General features: G+C 38.1%; 1 long non-coding RNA gene across 1 annotated transcript; it reads left to right on the top strand.

Moving 5' to 3' along the window:
• Window positions 1-6776: 6776 nt before the first annotated feature.
• Window positions 6777-8678, top strand: LOC123459255. Its single transcript, XR_006636155.1, has 3 exons — window positions 6777-7134; window positions 7998-8069; window positions 8414-8678. It is a non-coding gene; the product is annotated as an uncharacterized LOC123459255 (long non-coding RNA).
• The last annotated feature ends 454 nt before the right edge of the window (window positions 8679-9132 follow it).

The following is a 9132-nucleotide window of genomic DNA, read 5'->3' as shown; positions in this document are numbered from 1 at the left end:
GTCTATTTTCCCCTCTTGCCATCACCACCAAACTGTAATGGAAAAGCAAAGACAGAAAGAGTACAGTAAAAAGCTTCTATTCAAAAAATGGCAGATATACAGCGGCTGCTAGTTCCTCATGAACCTGAAGTCAGTTGGCTGTACCATGTTGGTTCCTTGATGAAGGCTAAGTTAAGGAGTCTGGAAGTGGGTCTCCATAGCTCCAAGTCACAAGTGAGTCTTTGTCTTACTCACAGCCAGGTTGAAAGTACATGTGATGCTTTCCATGTTGAGGTCTCTGCCTTTTCCTGTCTAATTTGGCAGTGCTTGCATTAGTATAGTTTTCTTTAAGACTTTGTGGATTTCTTATAAATCTTTTTTTAAAAAGTATTTATTTATTTATTTGAGAGAGAAAGATTAAGAGGCAGGGAGAGAGAGAGACAGAGAGAGAGAAAGAGAGAATGGGTACACCAGAGCCTCTAACCACTGCAAAGAAACTCCAGACACATGTACCACCTTGTACATCTGCATTATGTGTATTCTGTGGAATTGAACCTGAGTTCTTTTTGGGCTCTCAGGCAAGTGCTTTAACTGCTAAGCCATCTCACCAGCCTAGATTTCTTATAATTTTTATTAGAGGCTCACTTCACTAGACAAAAGTCATACCTTAAAAGGTCTGTAATACTGATTCATTCATGATTCTGCCTGCAAACTAGGGTACTGGGAACAATGACCTGAATATTTTGAGAGTCTACTACCTTTTTTCTAGCCAAGAGTCTATGAGAAAAACCCATAAAAGTGACAGAAGCCCTTCCATTTGTTGGAGCATTATAAGGCAGTATTCTAATTCCTTCTGGGGTCTCAAAAACAATGTCTTTAATTTGATTTTTTGCTTTGAGGCCCTGCTTTGCTGGAAGTGTCCTAGATTTGATGTTTTTCCTAGACAATTTCTTACTCTGAAAATATTTCCCCAAGAAACACTAGTGATAAAAATTAGTTGTATTTTTGAACCTCAAAAATATGCTTTCTTTGCATTTTCTTGAAACTCTACTGGAAAACAAAACTTAATTTTTGAAGCTAATTTTATACTCATAACTTATCTTAGTCAACCAAAAGATACCAGGAGCTACCTTAGCCATCCTGCATAGACAGCTTTAGAGCTGCACCCTCAAGTTAATTAGGTACCTTTTCTATTTTCCCTCTTACTGCAGGTGATGGTTTCACTAAATAGTCTGCTCATGCATAGCTCTAGTTTTCATTTCTCCAGCTTCCAGAAGCAATTTCCCACTGCCCTTGTCATGACCACTAAGAGGCCTCCTGAGGCTTATCAGGTCTCTGCCCACTGCACAATTCCATCTCTCATAGCTCTTACGTTCTCAGACTACTTTTAATTCCTAACTTCCATATTACCTCAAAGGACTATTTTACTTGCCATTTTCTAGTACATAGCTCAGTACTCTTTTTCTAGTTTCTAATAACTATGTCATTATGACTTTCCATTGCCATTAATGCTAATACTTAAACAGAAATATCCTCTGTGTTATATTCTTAGGTCAAAAAGCACACATTTAATTTGGTCCCCTCATATCTTCTAAGTAAAGGCCTCTTAAACTTTCTGTGACTCCTTTTTGCCTGAGATACTTTTGCACAGCTCCAAGAATATTGGTGAATAAAACAGGCTTTCGAAGCAAACATTCCCTGGTAATAAATTATAAAGTTATTTTTAAGTAATTCCTTGTTATACATATAAGTTTACTATTTGCTAAATATAAAAGATAATGAAATGGAATTAAATTTTGTCTGAATGTGTGTCAGTGCAGGGCATAGAGCATCTTCAATATTTTCAGAATTGATCAATATTTGGATTCTATAATCACCAATGTTGAGAAGGTTGTTGCTTTGCATAAATACATAGTACAAATCACATAAGTATGTTTAGGACCATTTTATATATTGTAGGAAATTCTTTGCTAATTTGAGGCTGAAATTCATTTAATGATATTCTGTTTTTGCTTTTTTTTTTAACGAAGCCTCAAGTCATCAACTCAAACACCAATTTTTGGGGGGGGATTTTTTAGTTATTTTGTTTAAATATTTCATTAATTTGTTTATTTGAAAGGGTGGGGGAGAGAAAGAGATAATGGGCACACCAGGGCCACCAACCACTGCAAATGAGCTCTCTAGACATATGTGCCACCTTGTTCATCTGGCTTACATGGGTACTGGGGAATCAAACCCAGGTCCTTAGGCTTAGCAGGCAAGTGCCTTAACCACTAAGCAATATCTCCAGTCCTTATTTTATTTTTATTTATCACTTGATTAAAGAGATTGGCTTTTCTCTGTGAATTAAGTAAATTCATTTTATATGTTCAAACACCAATTTTTAAAGCCAAACACCATAGCACATTCCAAATATATCCTCATTTCGTACTTGTTAAGGAGTGATGATAGGAAAATATTAAAATTCTTCATCTTCTGTAATTAAACACACATATATACTTTTTAAGTATATTAAAAGTACTACAATTCATAACACAAGATTATCTCAAACATGAGCCAGGCTGAGGTGTCTCAGGAAGTGTTGTGGTGTTGCTGGCACGCCGGCTTGCACAGCATAAAGTGTGTATGTTGCATGTTGAGAATCAGGGCTTTAGTGAAGTCATATGATACAACATGCATGAGTGCTACCAAAAACTCCTGCAATTCATTACATGTTGGATCAATTTTTGGTTTTGCCTACTCTGAAGTCTTTTACTGCTACAATTATTTTTGTGAGTCCCACCTTCATTTATGTGGCTCCATATGGGACTGGGAAACATAGTTTCAGAAAGTGAAATCTACATTGACATTTATAGCACTACAAAGCCAAACCTACAACTATTAAAATTTATCAACTATCAAAAGTTATCATTATTTAAGAAAATTTCAATTACATCCTAACTTCCTCCCGTTCTTCTTCCCTCCTCCCTCCCTTACTCACTCACTCCATCTTCCTCCCTCCCTCCCTCCCTCCATTCCTTCCTTCTTTCCTTCCTTCCTTCCTTCCCTCCCTCCCTCCTTTCCGTCACTTTTCACTCTTTCCCTCATCTCCCCTGTTCTTACCTCTTTGCTTTCTTCCTTTCCTCTTTCTCTCTCTCTCTCACTTTCTTCCTTGTTCATCATTCCTATATTCTGGTATGTGATATTTAGCATTAGGGTACAAAAATGAAGAGATTTAATTATTTTCTTCCGTAAAACTTATATTCTGGTGTGGATGTTATTTTTCATTAATTCTAAAAGTCAAATGACGAGACAAGTATGTATTTTGGTTATTTGCTAGCCTGGGGGAATATTGTAAAGTAAATAAGACCTGTCTTAGATTCACTCACTCTCAACTTTTGCAAATTCTATCTCTGGAGCCCACCATCTTTACATTTTCCTGGGAATCATGTCCTTTCCTTGACTTCCTCCTCAAATACATGTATTCTTGATCTCCCTTTTCAATTCCTCATGGTCTTTTTTTTTTTTTTTAAATAGCTTCCCTCACACATTCAGTAATGTGATATTGTGTAGCCATTGCTTTCTATGGTAAAATGGTAACTTTTTGACAGATATTTTGGTGTTATAATATTCCAACCAAAAAGATGTTTGTGATAAAAAAATATGTAAATTGGCCTTTTAAACTTTCTTTCGTTTCCATGGAATCTCCATGTGGTTTGTATGCCTTTTGAGATTCTCTACACAGCCAGGCCTGTGTGCTAGAGAAGGCATGCATCCATGTGTGGATAGAACCAGGACAATTTAGGTTTGTGATGTAGGTCTGGCTTTACAATATTACTTAATAAAACTTCCTTATGGCCCTTCAAGCAGGTGAGGGAATCTAATAGCCAAATAGTAAAATATGTTTCATGGCCACCAGAACTTTGACTTCAAGTATTAATTACCTGTCACCAACATTTTCTTTTATACTGATATGAGATCAATCTATGTTATCTCTTTTAAATATTTAACATCTGTGATTTCTGACCCCACACTATTTTGCCCATGGCACAGTTTTCTTTTATTATTATTTATTTCTTGGTCTTCAACAGCTGGCCTGGACTTAGAAGGGATGACAGGTCAGTGAGAGCAGACCACTGGCAGAGTTTTAGCTCTTTATCCACAAGACTGTTTTTCCTGTGAGGTTAAGTATAACTATCTATCTTAGTTACTTTAATCTTTGCTGAGAACAAATACCAGATGAGAAACAACTTAAGGAAGGAAAGTTTATTTTGGCTTCTATTTTTAGGGGATATAGTCAATTGTGATGAGGAAGGCAGGACAAGCCAGCTAGTCACATTTCAGTAAGACCAGAGGCAGAGATTAAATAGGAAGGGGGGGTAGGGCGATAAAACCTTAAGAGCCACCCCACCCAGTGACTCTCTTCCTCCACCTCATAAAGGTTTCACAACCTTCCCAAACAGTGCCACCAGCTGGGGACCAAGTGTTCAATCATGTGAGCCCATAGTTGACATTTAACATTCAAATCATAACAGTATCAGAACACAAGAAAGGCTTATGGTCCAGAGCCTGGCTCTCACTGAGGAAAAAGAGGACAGGACCAGCTGTAGTCTTGCTCCTCCTCTGTGGCCCCCTGTGGGGCTGGTAGAGTTTAGAAACTAACCTTTCTTCTTCCTTTTTTCTTTCTCCCTTCTTTCTCTGCTCCTCTTTTAGATAGGGTATCACTATATATCCCAGGCTAGCATTTAATTTATGAGCCTCCTCTATCTAAGCCTTTGAGTGCACCTGACTGGAAAATACTCCATTTCTGCAATGTGGAGTGAACTGGGAAAGATGTAGTTAACCTCTTCAAATCCTCTTCAAATGAAAGTTTTCAGGTAGTCTAGGCTGTCCTCAAGCACACGATCCTTCTGCTTCAATCTTCTGAATGTATACACCAGCTTAATTGATATGTTCTTAATGTATAAAATACTGTCAATAACATCTGCCCAGCCTTTGCAAGGATGTCTCTGTTTATAGTTCTGGCATTCTTGGGATGGAGGTGTTCATAAATATCAGAGTGCGTTTCTTCAACCAAAAACAAAACATTTTTCCATCTTAAGGGGATGTCCAGCTGACCTCTGATCCACAGGAGCTCCCATGAGTGGTCAGAAAAAGTTGCATTTCTGTGCCCCTCAGAAAGCAGCTTAAAACCCAGAGAGGTAACATTTGTTGCAACCTAGAAGAATTTGATTTTTCTTTCATATGAATAAAAATAGAATCTAAATGTGTTCCCTTTCTTTGGGGCTAGTTAGGTGTGAAACGGTTTAAAACCACCATCTAAACAGCTATGACAAAGCTACTTCTTTTTTCCAGGGCAGGAAGGTATAATCCTATTATCTCTGTGTGGTTATCAGCGCCACTTGAAATTCCAATTAGTGTAGCTAATCACTGTAGGATCCTCTGGTACTTACTGGCAAACAGCTAGGCCTAATTAATACTTTGGAGTGGTGGGTAAATGACATGTATTTTATTCCTGTAGACACATTTCTAAGTAAAATTCTGATTTGGGCTTGTTTCTTTGCAAATGGACAATTTATGAACAGGAACAACAAAAAGAGTTCTATATGAAACTAAAAAAAATAATATGCTCAAGTGATTATTGAACCAAAAATGACTAAGACGCCCCCAAGAGAAAAGGAGGTTATTAGAAGTTCAGTCAGAGGTATATTCTTCATCCATTTTTGTTTATAAAATTAAATCTATAAAATAAACAAGACATGATTCATTTAAACTTGGATTTGTAAAGAGAGAGATTCATTACCATTTGACTCTTTAACAATGAAATATTTGGTTAAAAACAAGAGAAAATAATTTTTAACAACCTGGGCTGCTGAGTCAAAGGTAAACCCATTATAATAATCCATGTCACCTTATGCAAAACTAATACCATCCTGATGATTAGTAGGCATTTTAAATAGGGCTTGGTTTAGAGGCAACACTTGGTTTCCATGCAGATACTTTCTATCAGCATGTCCCTTGCCTCCAAACTCAAGAGATATGTATACTCCTGCCTTAGTGGGGTAGTAGAGTTGATAAGGCTTGACCTCCTGTTGATTGCTGACCCATGTTCCAGTGTTGGTCATAGTTACTATGAAGGAAGAGGTACTTGGTCAGATCTGTAGTAAGTACTGAAGAATCCATTCTGATGGCCATCATTATTGTCCCCTCAATGTCTGGAGATAAGTGCCCCATACCAAGATGAATGGGGAGTGAGGGGCTGGTTTTCTGTCAAGGCTCTTTTTCCACAAACCTTGAGGGTTCTTGTGTTCCTGCCCCAGAGTAACCTGTGCATAATTAACCAGAGACTCTGTTCTTCTCCCTTGAAAAAAGCACTTATTTGCAGAGACTACCAGAGTTACCAAACCAGAGGAGACTGCAGGGAAGGATAATGAGTCTCAAAGAGTTGCAAATTTCTCTCATTTTGAGCTGAAGCCTTTGACTGAGTGCTGGTCTGGGAAAAGGGGACCCTTTTTTAGGACAAGAAATCTGTGTTTAATTTTTGGGAATATGCAAGAGCTGAATGTTTACTTGGGAAGGGATTTGGAACCTTTTGTAGGCTCTTTGAGTTTCACAGATAAAGGCCATCCATACCGCTGTTCTCAGGGAAAGTAGTTCTGCAAGCAGCTCTCACAGGAACCAAGAACTGCTCCCCAATGTGGCAGTATTATTCTGTATAATTATGGATATTTTCACTTCCAAAAATATTTTTTTCTAGAAGCTGCTATTTCAAAGGCTTTCAATTCTGTGTGTCATTATCAAATAATCTTTTTTGTACTCCGGTGTTTATTATTGGATTGCAACAACGATAAAGCTCTGGGGGTTTTTGTCTCCTTTGGTATGCTAATTAGCCTGTTTCCTTTTGATCTTTTTCTTACTGAAAAGAGTGAAAAGCTATCTCGGCAGGGAATCTTGGTGCTGTACATCCATCTCCTCATCTCCATAATCTGAGGATCAGAGGAAGACAACAATTTTGCTGCTGAATGGAAGCTGCTAGAGGTTTTAGTTAGTTTGTGGCTGCCCTGCTAGGGGTTTTGGAGTTTGTGGCTGCCCTATAAACCCGCTGCTACCCCAAGTTGGGCAACTCAGAGGAGGATACAGAAGGGGAAAAAAGGCAAAATGCTTCAATGTGGCAGAGTGAGTGCAATTGTTTTATTTCTTCGCTAAACATTCAATTTCTACAAATCTATGCTATCTTGCAGTTGTTAACATTTCAGTGTTCTTTCTCCTATTCATGTTTCTAGTGGTAATGACCAATTACTAAGTTTGAAAAAATTGGCCTGAATAGTGACCCAAAAATAAGGTGCTGACAAATTCTTCTATAGATTATGAAGCTGTCTTTCAAAAGGCATATATAGATATACATAAACCTATGTACAGAGTAAATGGGGAAATTGGCCAGGGTTGGATGTGCCTGTTTGATGTGAGGTTATGTTTGCTCATTGGTGGTCTACAGGAGTTGTGAATATTCAACTTAAAAAGAATAATATCTAAGGATTTTAGACATAGAATGAGCAGTTGAATGGGAAATTTCATCATTACTTAAAACCTATGAAGAATACACAAAGAGAACAGCATTGCATTCTGAGGACCAAGCAAGGTAACATTTAAATATCATAGTCATAAGAACTAAATCCAGCCAGTGCACACGCACATGTGTGCATGCATGCGCACGCACACGCGCGCGCGCGAGAGAGAGAGAGAGAGAGGGAGAGAGAGAGGGAGAGAGAGAGAGAGAGAGAGAGAGAGAGAGAGAGAGGGAGAGAGAGAGAGAAAGAGAGAAGTGAATCATGAAATCATTGGTTTTATAGATGCACATATTTTCATAAAGTTTTACATAACCCAATTTAATATTTGGAAACTGTAACTATTTTTTTAAATCATTCCTTTATTCCACAGTGTTGACTTCTTTAAAATCATCCCTGTAGAGATCTGAAATACTGCCATGGCTTACGGCAGTTTCAGAATAACCTTGAACCTGAAGTTTTTCATTTCTTTAGAAATCAATCTTTACCCTTTCAAGAGGAATTTGAATCTTGGAAACAAAGCAATGTCGTCAAAAATAACTTCTGGTGAGAAAAGCTTTTGTTTACCAAATAAAACTATTTTTAGTGTTGTTTTTTAAGGGAGCAAAAATCAAATATGTAGATATTTCCTTAGGTACCATGTTTACCATCAGAGCCACACAATTTTCCATCTAGAAGATGCGTTAGATATCAGCTGATCAGTCCTTTAGTTTTATTGAACTTAAGCTACTGGGAAATTAATAATGCAGTCTTGGGCACCTTGCCACAGAAATCCTTACTTATTAGGTTTTAGAAGAGATGGGAAATCTGCAGTTTTTTAATAAATGTGTCAGACAATTCTGATGCAGGAAGTTGCCAAGCATACTTACAGTGGTCATTCTTGTCTATAGAGTAGGCTCTAAAGTGCAGTGACCTGCTGCTGGAAGTTATTCTGCTGCACAGAAGTTGGACCAGGCAGAAGTCCAAGCTTCACACTCCCAGGGGACCTTCAAAAGGAACAACTTGGATCTGAATCAAAGCCTGAAACTTACTGGATGAATGGTATTCAACCATTTTTTGAAACCCATGTCTTCTCATCTGTAAAATGAGGGTTGTAGTGATACTAGGCTCACAGTGTTGGGTCTTGCCCAAATGCTTAATAAACATGCACTACTATATTTGTGTCTGGCGATTTCTGTTATGTCTGTGTAGTTTTTGCCTTTTCTGCCCCTTTCCCTTTTCATGGCCTCTCTTTTTTCCCTGATATCCCCTCTTGACATTCCTGTCTATGACTTTGATCGTGAGATCTTTGTACAGGCCACCAGACAGAGAGGGTCTTTGTTGAAAGGTAGTGGCTCATTGTAACTCTCTGTGATTCTCCCTGAGAGTAACAGCTGGGTCTTTTCACATTTTGTCTTTATGCCCAATTAACCCCTAACTACAGCCCCACTGAGTTAGTTGTTACTGTTGCAAAAAAAGTAAATAAATAAATAAACTGTGAAACCAAAGTGTGCAGAGATTGAGGGAATCAACACAGAAATTTCCTCAGTATGCCAGAGGGTATTGAGCATATGAGCAGAATATGAGGAGGGTGGCCAGCCAGCTGGTCTCAGCTGTACCTGCCCATGGG

Source organism: Jaculus jaculus, chromosome 3, assembly GCF_020740685.1.
Source record: "Jaculus jaculus isolate mJacJac1 chromosome 3, mJacJac1.mat.Y.cur, whole genome shotgun sequence".
NCBI classification, from domain to species: Eukaryota; Metazoa; Chordata; class Mammalia; order Rodentia; family Dipodidae; genus Jaculus; species Jaculus jaculus.
This window is presented reverse-complemented; position numbering and strand designations above follow the sequence as displayed.